The sequence below is a fragment of the Ixodes scapularis genome, unplaced genomic scaffold (genome assembly GCF_016920785.2).
Source record: "Ixodes scapularis isolate PalLabHiFi unplaced genomic scaffold, ASM1692078v2 PGA_scaffold9__187_contigs__length_104089568, whole genome shotgun sequence".
In the NCBI taxonomy this organism is placed as follows: Eukaryota; Metazoa; Arthropoda; class Arachnida; order Ixodida; family Ixodidae; genus Ixodes; species Ixodes scapularis.
In genome coordinates, this window is record NW_024609884.1 from 35067818 (window position 1) to 35083364 (window position 15547).

A 15547-nucleotide genomic window follows, 5' to 3' on the forward strand; every position below is an offset into this window, starting at 1 on the left:
AAAAGAAATTTCAGTTAGAAAATGGAGCCCATTTTTGCCCGTTTTCGGTTTCTGGTGCCCCCATACAGCCCCATGTATTCGGAAACTCCGCCGGCCGCCATTTTCCCATTGAAATTTTCAAAAAAATCACTTAGAACTTTTGATTAAGGCATCGGATCGGGCTGAAACTTTGGCATCTGCTTGTGACCTATGGCGCTATCTTTGGGCGGAGAATGAGTGTTCGGCAATGCCTAGTTTATTTTTGCTACAAAAAAAAAAAGAAGTTTTTCTTTTTTTGTGACATCCTGTAGATAGGTGCAGGAGGAGAAAAACAAGACAGGGAACACTGTACAAAGCTTCTAAAGCGGGATTTTTTTTTTTGTAACACCCTGTATATAGGTGCAGGAGGGGAAAAAAGAGAGAGGGAAGACTCTACAAAGCTTCTAAAGCAGCATAGAGTATTAAGGATCGACGCTCTTCATGTTCCGATATGCACTGATTAGGGTGTCATTTTTTTATTCAAGGTGTAGAAAACAGTCCCGCCGCATCCATCAGGTCCAGTACAGGTTAGGGTGCCGCGGACCGAATGGTTCAGCTCTTCTCGGAAACATGAATCTGCGTTGTGCTGGCGTTGATGTCAACCTTGCCGAAGGTATTCATTAGTGCCTCTCTGTGGTCCTCGTACGTTGGTCACACCCAGAAGGCATGCTCCATGTCTTCGGGTTGACTGCACAAGGACCGATTAACCGTGTTCTACTATCTGAGGTACTATACCGGCGAAAACCAAGCACGTTAAAGCTCACTGGACTTGTTTAGAAAGCAATTAGGCATGACATTTTTATGAACACGGCGACGTATGCGATGTAGACCAAAATATCGCAAACTAGTATATACATCTCCTTCATAAGAAGTAAATGGTACCGCCAAGAATCTTCTGGACGCTTCAATTCAATGCGCTCCGCAGCTGTATGAATAAGAAAACAAGCTTGAGCATAAAAAAAAAAAATATTGATAGTGGTATACCATCTTAAGAAATATAACTGCAAGCCTTCACGCAGAAAGGTCCAGCATAACTAAACGGTTTAAACCGCACCGACTACTTTGCGTCTTTCAAAAAAAAAAAAAAAAGAAATCAAAGGTGTGTTCAGTTTAGGAGAAAACCACCTACCTCTCTGTGTGGCAAGCGCATCGTTGAGATTCATTTAAATGCTTCAAGTTGTAGAATAGAGCTGCTTAGTGGTGCATCTGCCGAGTTTCTAACATATAGAACGGCCTCAAAATAATAATAAAACGAACGAACAATTGAGACCCTTTGAGCACTTTTAGTACGAAATGTTTATTATCTGCGTTTAGATGTATGTGTTCATAGGACGCTACATTCAAAGTACTACATTTTATGTTGAAATGTGGCCTGTGTATTATTACAAGCGCGAGACGCAGGCTGACGCGTGACACAGCACCTTCCACTGCGTTACCGGCAGGCTTCTGACATCAGCGTGGCAGAAGTCCTGTGCAAGCCATTTATAGATATGTGGCTTGCACATATCTAATCGCGCATCGGTTTATATTGTGAACTTTGCCGACGCGAACCAGAAAAAAAAAAAAAAGACAAAAATAAAACAGTGAAAGGACAGGGAGTGCGCAGGCGAGCTGGTGGACGTTGATCATGATCTAGAATACCCGAGGCTGTAGTAAAAAAGCTGGGAAACTTGGTCGAATACGGCCATCGATTCGAGATATCGCCTTACGAGTTGCGTTGTAGGGATTGCAGCGTCCCGTCTACAGCTCCTGCATTGTTTTCTGAAATCCAAATTTCGGTTCACCATCCATTTAAATGGTACCTGGAGGCTGGAATCAAGTCCGAAGCTAAGTACTCACCCAGTGATCTTTAGGCATGCCGCTATTGCGCCATACCCTAGCTAATAAATATCGCGTCGACAATAGTTAAAAAATGACCTGGGCTACTTCAAGAGGAAAGTCAATCATGTTTTTTCTGACGTATTTTAATTGCGCTCCCGCCACCTTGACCTCAGGTCATTTGTGGGGAAAGGAAGGATCGGGAGTACGGTGGGGGTGAAATGCTTAAAAGTGGTGCCGGAGCCGAGCCTTAAAGAAACACTGCAAGGGGAAAAATTTGTTTCAAAGGGCATAGAAGGGGCACGTATTTTGTTTAATAATTTTTTCACGAAGAATATGAATTTCGCGTCATATTTACGTTGTTAGACGCAAGTTAGATGGAGGTCCTCGCACGCTCTAGGCCCCTCGTACAAAATATTGGACCCTCCCATTACTGCTGGACTGTCTTGGCTGCTCGACCGAACACGCTAGCAATCGTAGTGTATCCCTTTCGAGACACCAGGCGCGTATTGTCTGTAACTCTAACACCACCTGCTAGTCGTGCGAGCAGACGTGCAGCAGCCTCCGGCATTATCTGCTATTTCACCGCCGTCTATCGTCGTATGCAAAGCCCGTAAGACGCGGACACGAAAGCTGCGCATCGGCGTTCGTTTTCGCCTCCGTCCGTCTGCTATTCCGCCCCATCTAAAAACGTCAGCGACGCCCAAACGATATGACCACGTGACGATGAAAGCGGTGTTCTAGCGTTCCATCATATACCAGCCACGGTCCAATACAAACGTATGTCAGCGTCTATCGATTATCGATGTGCGGTAATAAGCGACCGAAAAAACTAAAAATAATCAACAAAATAAATATGCAATCCTTCCAGCTGCACTGTTTTTTTTTTTTGTTTTTTTTTTACGTGGTATTTGCGAGCGAGATGGGTGAGCGTTATGACACACAATGAAAACGCGACGTAAAAACGTTCGCTTTGTTAGGCAAGGTGCACTGCAAAATTTGAGAGCTACTTGACTTTCGAAGCCAAATGGCGGGAACATACGTAGACAAACTTGATGCAAGCCGAACTCCTGGTTGCCTCCAACCAAATGGCTCGCAAATTCTTACTTGTGTGGGTATCTTCCCGGCATTGAAACCATGGCCGCAATCACGACGGTTGTGCAATTCACAAAGCTGCGGGGCCGCTTTTACGGAAACCACAATCTTTATTCAGCATCGACACGTGCAAAGAAAGAAATCAAGTCGGATCGATCGAAATCGTTGATCTGGGACGCTAGGCGTACGCCCGTCCCGCTACGAGAAAGAGCATCCGCACGGTGCTTCCAAAGACACGTACTGGCGGCAGTCATTTGCTGCAAACTAGGTCGATGGAGATCTTCCTCTAAACGCCTCTGTGAACTCAAAACCATTCGCACTTACAAAAATGTCCAAGCTGAACGAGCTTCGCTCGTTCAGCACTCCGCAAACGCCGGCAGCCATGTTTGTTAGCGTTTCAAACCAAAGAGGGATAATTTGAAAACAATGACTATCTTGATTATTTGCTTCTCAAACTTTAAAATATAGTAGATTAAAATATTATTACGGCACGGACATACAAATTTACAACCAACCTTTCACACGTCAATCATCTCCCAGCCAATAACAGATGTTTAACTTAAAAAAAAAAAAAAATAAAAAACTTTTTTCTTGCAGTCCACATACACTTCATGTATAAGTAAACACAAAAATATGAGGAACAAGAAATATCATGTGAGCTCGGACATTATGTTTCTGCGTGGTACTTATACATCGTTTAATTTCGTTAGTGTAAATAAAAATAATCACGCTCAAAAACCAACGCGCTGTAGTGATTTTTATTTGAAATTACTGATTTTTTTTTCTAGATATAACCCGTCAAGTCCTGAGTTCAGGAATAACTTCTTGAAAAGCCAGATTTCTCCCGGTAGTCAGGTATAAGGATAGCGCCCGATTTTTACTCCCCGATTTTTGAAAATATAAAACAAAGACCCTCGACACACCCTATTGAAATTGCGACAAGTAACTTCGTGCTGGTTTGCAAGAGTGTAGAATAAAAGAAAAGAAAATCATGCAAAATATATAGACAAAACATAAAAATCAACACTGACGCGCAAAGCCTATTTAAAAAAAAAAAGTTTCTAATCAGCGGGGAGGAATGAATATATATATATATATATATGCATATATAACAGACAAGAAGCAATAAATGTTTATATAGGCCTTATGGTCCACTATAGCGCCGCGGGGCACCCAAGACAGCAGACGGCGGAATGCAAGCACGGTGCGATAACCGCTACGCCACTCCGCAGACAGCGTACCTTATTTATAACCAGGCACGTAGCCAGGATTTTGTTTCGGGGGCGGGGCGTCCATGACAAAATGCTCTATGAGAGGGAGGGGGGAGAGGAGGCCCCAGCAAAATGAAAGATTTCGGGGGTGGGAGGGGGGGGGGCGCCCCCCCCCCCCCCCCCCCCTGGCGACGTGCCTGTTTATAACCCTAAGCATGGTCTCTCGGTGCGGCTCGTGGAGGTATGTCACGCAAAATGCGTACAAGAACTTTCCTGAATCGTACTACTACCACGAATCTACCTGGCTAAAGGAGTCGCGCATAGTCCCGGCCTTCCTAATCAACGCTTACATTGTTCAGGGGTCTGTCTAGGGAAATTTTATACCGCAAAGTTCGTCTCTCCTTGAAGATCTCATTTTGAACCACGTTCCACTTTTTTTTAGGCTTTCTTTTTGGGTCTAGGCGATGTCAAACTCCATCAAGAACCCGTGTCTGAAGGCGCTTTGATAATTGCGCCCTCATTCTTATTTTATGGCGAGAAAACGAAATTTTCCATTGATATTTTCACAGGATACAGTATGCAGCAGCACCAAAAACCTTTTTGCATCAAAGCGGTCGCTCCCAAAAGAACGTAGCAAGCGCGTTTACAAAAAAAAAAAAAAAAAAAAAAAAATCCGCCTTATTACTTTTTAATTGGGCCTCGTATTAGAACAAGTTCGCTACTTCACATATGGTTCAGCTGATCGTAACAGAGTTTGCGCGTAAACAAATGCGACATCAGCCTTACCAATGTGTGAATAAGTATAAGCTGCCAGCGAGTGGCCGACTCATTCGAACGAAATAGTGTCAAGAGCGATGGTACACGCGTTATACTTTTTCCCAAAACCAGCCGACTTTCGTGCCTTTGTTTCCGGGAATTATAGTGAATCTAAAGAAGTGGGCTGTTTTGAGGTTGTTTAGGAATGCGTATGACACAACTCCGTCCACTGTATTAATCTTTGTTTTTCGGATAGCACGGTTTCCTATTAATAACAAGCGGTCATCAACTCAAACAATGTTGCCGTTTTTAAAATGTGTGACATAGAAATTAAGATAATTTTTCTAATTGCCTTATTATTTCGATTAAAACCAGCTGCTAATTTCACATTTTTATATGCATGCAGTATACGCAAGGGCGTACCAAAAATTTAAATTACGATTTTGAATAAAACACAAAAATAAAGAGATATACCCACGTTATGTATGTTTCTCGAGGGTAACAACATTTATTCATTTTTCGGCATAGTCACCTACGGACTACAAACACCTATATGGGAACGTGTGATTAACTTCTCCATAACTGTACAGGAAAAGCTCCCTTCAGTTGTCTGCAATATGTTCAGTACAGTAGCCGGTTTTCACGGCCTCATCAGGATTTAACCTCTGTCCATTAAGCTCGTTTCTCATTTTACCGACCAGATGGTAGTCCCGACTCCCACGGGGATAAGTTCCAAGCGTTCAACCTCTCATTTGAGGCTGAACGCTTGGAATGGAAACACTCGAACATGATCATGTTCGAGTGTTTTTGGGGCGGTCAGCTGTACGGGTCCCGAGCGCGACTGTGATTTACGAACCAGTAGTGTAAACGTGGTATGGGAAAATCCCGCAGAGTGACTTCCCGATTCTTGGAATGCTGAGTGTATACTGCTGGTCCTCCACGACGCTATTTTGCGGGTCATGCTTTCCCGAGACGACTGCATGTGCTTGGTGTGTACGTTATCAGTCCTGTCGGACGTTGTGGTGGGGGGAAGTTACCCGACGAGGCACGTTTTGGCAATTCTCGCCGAGACCGCGGAAGTCGTACATTTTCTCCAGCTCACTAACAAACCCAGACTCGTGTCTTAGTTGTTTAAGTTATGAGCCGTGGGACCTGATCTTTTGACAGCTGGTGGTTATAATCACGCGTTGTCCGATTCGTCGAAGGTGAGCCGGCACCTGTACCTAATGGGGTTCCGACAAGACCCTGATCGAATGTGCCAGGTCTCGGCGCACTGTCTTAAGCCCTGACCGAACGAGAAATCGTCGAGTTTGGTCTATCGACTATCGGCCGGGTGATGCTGTGACAACCGTCCAACGCAAAAAGTAGGTGTGTGGGCTGCATCACCCGCGCTCTTCTGGAGTCGTGATATTAGGGACCTTTAGCAAACCGTTGGCGTGCTCCGCGCGCCGCACTACCGGAGCCTTTGAACTTTGAAGCATGCTTTTAAGCGCGCGCAGGGGTGGTATCGTGACCGCGGGGCGCGCGCTTAAAAGCATGCTTCAAAGGCTCCGGTAGTGCGGTACGCGGAGCACGCCAACGGTTTGCTAAAGGTCCCTATTGCTCGTCCTCGCAATATAGGCGATGCAGCCGACGCGGATTGCCTCACTTCGGTTGCGACATATATCGTCAAATGCACTGTTACTACGAGCATCCGCAACTGCTAGAGTTGGAGTTGCCGCTGCAGCGAATGATGCCAATGTACAGCCGATGACGAAACTAACGACGCCACAGGAGCGTATAGCCTCGGACCAGTGTCTGCCTCGGACTATACGCGAGCGCTTCATGCCGGCGGTGCGAGTAACCACAGCCACCGAGCGTGGGCCGGTTGGGAGGTTAGCGGATTTCAACATCCGACTTCCAGCAGCGCAGAACCGACCGTTCTCGTTATCGAAGAAGTAGACGCGATACTTCTATCGGAATGCGAGCTTTTGATGAGTGAATCTGCGTCACAGACGATTACAATCGAGCCTTTGAGTGCTGGTGTCGCGATTAGAAAGTCGAGGCTGATCTACATTATGCCTCGTTTCATATCTCAAAAAAGGAAGTATTCATCAGAAGTTCTAATACCACCCGACACTGCCTCTATATTGACGCCCAAATGCGGCGATTGTAATCGGCCCTGCTGTGGATTCACGCTTCAAAAAGCTAGAATGCCGATTATCTCCCTGCGCTTCACAAATTCATGGCCAGGGTGCGATCTCCAAAGACAAGCACGCGCGTGTTTGTGGCTTTGGAAAACGAGCAAAGCACGCGCCACACGCACAAATGATAAATCTGGCGACGGCTCTATTCTTCGCCAACTATGTGGTGCTACGTTGTCAAAGCTAAAGCTTAGCTTCCACGGCGCTCCAACTCTATCAAAGCTAGTTGCGCAAACGCATGCAAGTGAGGCGCAAAAGACAAAGCCACGTGCTCTCGTAGGTGAGCGGAACTGATGCAGAGTGGAAGCTGCGTTAGCTTAGACAATGTAGCACAAAGTAGTTGACGCAGAGTATAGCAGCTGCTTAAAGGGGCGGTGAACGATTTTTGCACTTTCAGTAAATCTCTTTATAATTATTCCGTGATATAGAAACCTACAAAACATGCTTTGGTTTTTCTATCCACACAGTAGCAGACGCAGAAAGAAAGAAAACAGATAAACGAGCAGCGCTCACCCCCTCAACTTGCAGCTAAAACAAGTGTTTATTAAAGCCGAGCGCCATGGGATTGGCAAAGCACGCACTGAGCTCCAGATATTGCTAGAGTTCGGCTATTTCCGTCAAAGCAACGATTAAACTCGAACCACTACCCGAATGTTCGCCGAGGCGTTGACTGTCACGAGCCCTAGTCAAGTGCTCAGCGCAGTGTTCGTTTCCAATCCCCATGAGCCGCATTCCACTATCGTCATCGAGAGGTAGTCCCTTTGACTACGTCATCGAGTTTTGCTAAGAGATGGAGAAAAAAAAAACGCTTATATTCTTGAAATTACACCGCGACAAAGACGCTCCTCGGTCAGCGGCGTTGAGTGCCTGTATATTTGGGTCACATGCCAGTAAGCTTGCGAAGTAAGAAAACATTTAAACCCAATATCTTTGCACTGCCCCTTTAAACATGCCACGTGCGATTTCCTCCATTCATGTCCACTTTCGTTGCAGTAGCCCATATGTCCGGTGACTAGACATGTCTGAACCGGCCTGGAAGCACGGTGAGATGGTAAACACATCTGCAGTTCGGAAGCAGCCAATCACCGCATGTGACTTTCGCAACCGAATGATCTATTCTACTCGAACACAGTTCGTATCTTCTGCTAACTTCGGTTGACTCTATTCAGCGTTATCACTCCTCGGTTGAAAATGTTTCGTATTAATTATTTCATTTCATTAATCGCCCAATTAATTCATTTCATTCGGTGACTGTTGTTTAAGTGTTACGCGTACATCAGCTGTCTTTGTTCCTTGCCAGACGTAATTTGGTAAGATCCACTCAAAGTTTCGTAAACGTAAGAGTGCAACAGAAAAGATTGCACAACCCAAAAGAAATGCCAGCTGGCTCCGAGCGAAATAAGCCACGATTTCCTCCGCACGTCCAGAGCAAAAATAGCCCCCGCGCCAGCGCACGTTTGTCCAGCGCTTTAAATAAGACTATAGATCTCACGCATGACTGTGGCTCAAGTCGTTCTGATCCAAGTTTGCGCTGGTCAAGTAGCTAAATTATGCGTTAAGTTTGGCGCAGCTGTTTTCGACTCCGTTTGGTTTGATATAGATTGGTTTAATATAGTCAAAATCTAGAATACATTTATTTATACAATTAAGCACGAATTCACTGCGCTCGATTGGTTTAACCGATGATAGCACACACGCAAAGATTACGAACGCCGTGATGCTGCGCTTTTGGCTCTCGTTGATTGTCCACGAGGCTTCGTAGCGTCGTCTGCGCTCTGACTGAAGGGGAAACGAAGTATATAAAACATTTTTCAAAGAGCTGCTCCTGACAAACATCTGCGGTGAGCAGCAGTAAAAAGCTCACCGGCCCGCTTCCGGAAACTTATCCACGGTAACTCAATAGGAAGTTTTAGCATAGCGTTACCGCAGGCTACCACGTGCACGGTAACCCTCCTGGCGCACACTGAAGTGCATGCTATGAAGTCACAGCGCGAGCTACCAATGCCGCTCTACGCGGCTAGCGCTATGCTAAAGCGCTGTTGGCGACGTGCGCGATCGAAAGCGTCGCTGTGGTCGGCCCGCCACGACTGACCGAATGCTGACTATGACGCAAGGAAACGATTTCTCATCGAGAGAAATAAGAGTAATGTACGAACAATTTTGACGCTGTTGGAAGCGCTGCTTTGGAACTGCTGTGATTTCAAGCTTCCACCATGATCTTTACAAACACCATCGAACTACTTGTTCGCAAAGTAATGACGTCACGAGAGTGAACCATAGGAGAGCGCCACCAAAACATCTCCCCGCTAATGATATCAAGTTAAAGGAATGCCGAACCAAAGATTGCTGTGTCCACAATAAGTGGCGCACGATCTTTCCGCGAGCCAGCAGCCGCTGGAGTGCGCAAGCACACGCAACGAAATTCACGCCATAGTCCTCCATTAGTGCTTAAAAAACCCCTAAAAAAAAAATGCTTTTTTTTTTTACGTTTGGTTGGGACACGCGTATTAAAAAAAATTACGCGAAAAAAAAAATTTAGAGCATTATTGACGGCGCGGGATTCATTTCAAATGCTGCGCGCAAAGTCCATGACGTCACGGAATGGTCGTACACTCTTTCCACCTCAACGAGGTGGTCATACACTCTCTCCACGTCAATGTGGTGGCCAAGCCGATCCAGCTCTCCTCCACGCGCCCGAAATGCAGAGAGAACACAAGTGGAAAGGAGGTGACTACCAACTAAATCGCGTCTCGCGCCGTCAATATTGCACTAAAAAAAAAAAAAAAAAATTGCGTAAAATTTGTTTGACACGCGTGTCCCAACCAGACTGCTAGAAAAAAAAAAAAAAATTAGGGGCCCCTTTAGATGACAGTGAAATGTGTGGGCTCCGGGGAAAAGGAGAAAAAAGACAGGTTTTTCATCTCCACAGTGGGGTCTGGTGCAAAAGGTAGGCGATTAATTGGTCTAACAAGCACGTAGATTTCACTTCTGGAGATGAAGGGTATCTTTATCCTCCTTCTGTCCGGAGTCATCTTAGTTCATCTTAAAGGAGCGATGCAACAATTTATGTATTTTGCGCAAATACCGCTTAGAACGGATCCCTGACGTTACTGACCTATAAAATACGCGTTCGTTATTCACCCCACACAATAGAAGTCCCAGGAAAAAATTAAAGAAAAACGAGCAGCGTTCACCCCCTCAAGTCGCAGCCAGAACAAGCGGCCACGCGATCTGGAGCCGATTATATGCCGCCAATGTTGATTATAGCCACGTGCTGGGGTTGGCAAAGCACAGGATACGCGCTGAGTTCCAGACATGGTTACGGCTCGGCTAGTAGAGATTTTTAGTAGATCGTTCCGATACCTCCGATAGCCCCGATAACGATACTATGCATGCGCACGGGAGGCGCGGTGGCGGAGTATCGGGTATCGTTATCGGAGTCATGGGAACGATCTACTAAAACTCTCTATTGTCGTCGTTGCAGCGATTGGACACGGGCCACTACCTGAATGCTTCTTGAGCTATAGTAATTATCACGAACCCAAATCGAGTGCCAACGCAATGCTCGGGTCCAATCTATGAACCGCATTCAAATATCGTCACATGGGTGTACTGCGATCCCCACTTTACATCATCAAATTTTGCAAAGGAGAGATTGATTGAAAATGATCGCTTTTGTCCTTGAAATTACACCGCAACAAAGGGGTTCCTTGGCCAGTGGCTTTGCGTGCGAGTATCCTTGAGTCCCACTAGTGTCAGTAAGCTCGTGTAAAGTGAAAAACATTCCAATTGAAGATCGTTGCACCACTCCTTTAAGCGTGAATGGAGGGTCATGACGTCAATTTCGTTGCGTGTGCTCGCGCACACTGGCGGCTGTTGGCTCGTGGAAAGATCGTGTGCCACTTATTCTGGACACTAAAATGTTTGGTTCAGTATCTTTTTAAATAAGTTTCCTTTCGAGTTTCACATTGCATGGGACAGCGTACATTCTGTTTATAAAAAAAACGGCAAGAGAAAGAAAACCTTTTTCAACGACAGGGTTTTTCTTCATGTTCACGGACGTATGCACTGATTCTTGGGTTCAAGCAACACGAGCGAGCATTGACAAAGCCGTGACATTGACGGGTGAAAACATTAGTATGAGCGCGCAGGTATTGTATAGTCTTGTGCGAAAAGGTTAAAAAAAAATAGAGTTATACACCGGGAAAACCTATAAAACAAAAGGACATGTGCAGTCTCAACACATGCCCCTTTCTCGTCAACGTTAACATCCCCGCTTGACATTTTCCGTTAGGTGTCACTCGCCGTTATTACTAAGGCCAACAACACTAAAACGCGTTTCCCTTGTAAACGCGTACATATATAAATGATAAAACCGGTTTCTTTATATACGGTTAGAAAAAGTATCTTTTTAACAAAAGCGCACACGTCCGGACTATCGCTTTCGATATGTTTCACAAAAAGAAAAGGCCTGTGTTTTTCTGCTTTTTTTTTTATTTTAGAATTGCTATTTCCCAACCAGTTTTTATGCGTACTTTCTCTTCCTGAAGCTCGTTTATTTTGCATAGTTCGTTACTTTGTGTTTTGAAAGGGCACGGAGGATTTAAAGACAAGTAAAATCAAAGAAAGGATGAGCCGAGAGAATTGCCGCTTTTTTGAAAACTCTTTATCCGAGCCAGTTGTTTCAAACACATCGAGGTTTACGAAATTCCATTACATCAATTAGCCCATAGTTACGAAACAAAGATGCGCATGACCATAATTCGATTGTAAAGTAAATTGGACGCAAAACATACATATGATTGAGCGTTTCTAATGCTAGCAGAAAGTCCAGGTTTGGTCAGAACAGTAGTTTCTAAATTTACTTCATAAATATCAGACATGGGCAGTATCAACGATACATGTATCTTCGATACATTTTGTGTATCGGTATTAGGTATCACTTGTCAGAAATGAAAGCATCGTTGTATCGGCGTCGAAATTACATTTTTAGTATATGTGCATTTTTACAGTACTCGATACTCAAAAAAAAAAAAGAAGTATGGGATATGCTGCAGATGTTGAAGATGCTGTGAGTCAGACTTTGGGCCTGCGGCGCTCGCTCAGGCGTTAGCACACTAAAAAAAAAAAAAAAAGCAATGTATTGATTCCATTTTTTATCCTTTATCAGTTTACAAAAGTCGCTTTTATAAAATACAACACGGCAACGTGCTGGTCTGCTACTGTATATATATATATATATATATATATATATATATATATATATATATATATATATATATATATATATATATATATGTCTTTTTTTTTTTTTTTTTTTTGGACGGTTGCATTGCATGGCTTTTGCGGACCGGCGGTTGGAGAAAATGCTGTTACTTAGGACCTTTAAGCCTAATAAAACTTCCAGCCCCTTTTGTTCTAGATTTTAACGCAGAATGTTCAACTCTAAGCGTGTGTTAAACGCAGTGCTAGGGAAATAACTGTTCTGATTTTCTTAAGCGGACGGAGCTTGCACCTTTCAGCACAGGGCAAAGGTAGAGGCAACCCGGTAAATACTGCAGTAACAAACGAAAAGCATCAGAAAAAGTTGCAAGTTTATTCGTGTGTATAGTGAAGTGCTCAGAGACCGGTTCGCACGAAGAACACTAGTTAAAAAAAAAATTGTTACGCTGCTTAGGGAAGCGATTGTTTAAACGTCACCATGGCTTCGGTCCAATGCTAAAGTTCAAACGAAACCTACTGCGCCGACAGGGGAGCCTAAAGAAATCCGTGTAGGCGGATTCGTTTAAGCCCTTGCAAGAACAGTCCGCTCTATCGAATACACTAAATATTCCAAAAACACGGATAAATTTCGTGACTTAACTAATCATTGACCAGCTTTATTAATATTGGTGATTTCAGTTATGTATCGAAGTATCGACGATACAGTATCGAGTATCTGTATCGGAAATCAATTTCGGTTTTGTATCTTGTATCGGTATCGAAAATACAATTGTTTAGAGTATCGGTATCGAAGATACTTTTTTGAAGTATCGTGCCCAGCTCTGATAAATATTTGTATGATGCTGATAGGTCAGTGGCTTATTCAAAACAAGTTATCTACCAAATGTAACGGTATGAACGTACACTGCGCAAAAGAAGTTGCCGGAACGGGATATCCGTGCTTTATCGTAACGTGTTCGCAGGTTAGCATAAAGCAAACAATATTTACCAACCAGGTCGGGCTGCAGCAAATTGTTACAGCCGGAAGTTAGTTTGCCTCAGGGGGCGTCTGGTGTCTCAGCTGTAGATGAGCAATTTAGCCAGTGCGGTATTACTGCTAGCCTGGGGTCTTTAACGTGCACCACGCAGTTGTGATACACGACCGGTGCTCATCCAAATCGAAACGGGCAGGGGCGGGATTTAAACCCAGGATCCCTGGGTTCTGCAGGGCGAGCTTTCGCTCCAAGTGCTCCGAGCTGGTGTGCGCTAGCCCACTCGGCCACCGATCCTTCTCGGGGCCGCAGGTGTGCACATCTTAAAACACTGACAGTTTTGAAGGCCAACATTTAAGTTGTGGCAGAAAAAGAAACAGACAAAAAATGGCTATCACAAATTCCGGCGCGGGTATACTTCCTCTTCTTATCTAAAAGAAAGAAACAACTTGTTATCGATTTCCTTTTCGTGATGCAAGAAATTTATTTTTTGTTACTTGTATATGAAGTGTGACAAGGAGTAGTTTGAGACGCTTTCATTGCTTCATTAATTTTACGAATGCGAGATGCGGGGACCCAAGGGCCGCCGTTCTAGATTTTGATATATGTTTCTTAGAAACTGTTTAGCCCTTTTGGAACACCGTGCTCATAATTTTTCTAATAATGTACGAGAGCATCAGAAAGAGTTATACATCTGTGACACTCGTTATTACAAATGAATATTAAAAAAAACACACACACACCACGGAAGTTGCCTTTTAAAATGAGTTCCGCAACGCCATAACAAAGAGAGCATTTCTGGAATTACTTGCAAATAAGTTGGCATGCCAATGCAAGCTGCTCGACAAGTATAACCACTGGAACTGGCTGCTCCCAATTGTTTATCTTGGCATTCTTTAAACTGTTCATATGTTCTCGAAAAAGCGTCGATAGTCTTTAAGCTCCTTAGGCGCCTGTATTAAAAGTCAAAGTCAAATTTGGGGGTTTTACGTGCCAAACCAACGACGGGCATCTGGCACGCCCCAGCGGAGGACTGAGGATTAATTTGGACCACCTGGGGATCTTTTGACGTGCAACCGAAAGCTCGGTTACACGGCGTCTTCTCCGCAATAACCCTCCGTCAGATTGCGGGCACCTCGGCCGGGATTCGAACCCGCCACATGGGGATCCGTAGGCCGACGCTCTCGCCTCGGAGCCACCGAGGCGGCTTAGGCGCCTGTATTCTGCCGGTACTTGAAAGAAAAAAGAAAAAAGAAAAGAAAACGGCAGCATGCAGGCATTAAAGGTCAATCCCTTCAAATGTGAAATTGGTTCAAGGGGCCGCGAAAACGCTTGCATAAGAAAGTCGGCGCAATTACAAGCTTTTCAAAATTATAGATAAAAGTTCCAGTACCTCAAAAATGAAGGTTCCCAAGATGCGTTATCTCAGGTACGCACAAAGCAACTTATTACCGAGTTAGTGATATCAAACTTCATCATAACCTCGCGAAAATAAACGTCGCCAGTGTTGCAAGTGTTCGCGCTCAATGTTCATCGGGACGACGACCAAACAGCCGAAATGACAACGGGGGCCGAGAGCGGCAAGGGGCGGAAACGCACTCCGCGTAGCGTCTGCCCGCGCTCACCTGGCAGCACGTAACCTGGCGAAGTCCTTGGAGCAAGATGCCGGCCGACTCCCCACGTGCCGTCTACGAGCGACGGGTAAGTTCTGCTGTCAGACCGGTTGTAGTCCGGTGTACTCAGGGAGACGTCGTCGATGTCGTCGCGTGCCGCGTCACCAATGGAGGAGAGCGAAAGGGAATGCCGTGGTGGTAGCGGGCGAGCGTCCTCTGCGACTGTTCCCGCCGCATCTACGCGGGGCGGGCGAGCCGTGACGAGTGCAAGGCCTCCTCGCGCTGTTGCGCCGCGCGCTTCTCCCGCCGGTCTCGTGGCCAGGCCTGGAGTTAACGGATCCGGGGCCCAAGGCTCGCATCTCGTCTTGCGGTCGGCATCGCGAGTGTTGGCGCCCTCTCTTGTTTCGCGACCGCCCACTTTTCCTCGGCGGGTTGCGTGGAACGCTTGATGCGAGGGCGCGCAATCGGGGACTTTGTTTGCTCAGCGTTTTGGAAGAGGGGGAACTCGCGCGAGCACGTGCACTCTTGGAAACTACGGCGCGCCGTCAGAATGCGGAGAAACCGGAAATGGATCGAGTCCTGAACCTTCGTTGCACATAAGTATCGCGGATTTTAAGGACGTCGGATATTAAAAAAGAAAAAGGAAAAATGCGTGATTT

The 15547-nt window shown here is 45.3% G+C and overlaps 1 protein-coding gene across 1 annotated transcript in view; it reads right to left on the reverse strand.

Moving 5' to 3' along the window:
* LOC8023836 overlaps nt 1-15223 on the reverse strand; it is a 33034-nt gene extending 17811 nt beyond the window's left edge. Inside the window, exon 1 of the mRNA XM_029975929.3 lies at nt 14901-15223. The gene's annotated coding sequence lies outside the window, so the exon portion shown is untranslated. The remainder of the gene's footprint in view (nt 1-14900) is intronic.
* Nucleotides 15224-15547: the final 324 nt, after the last annotated feature.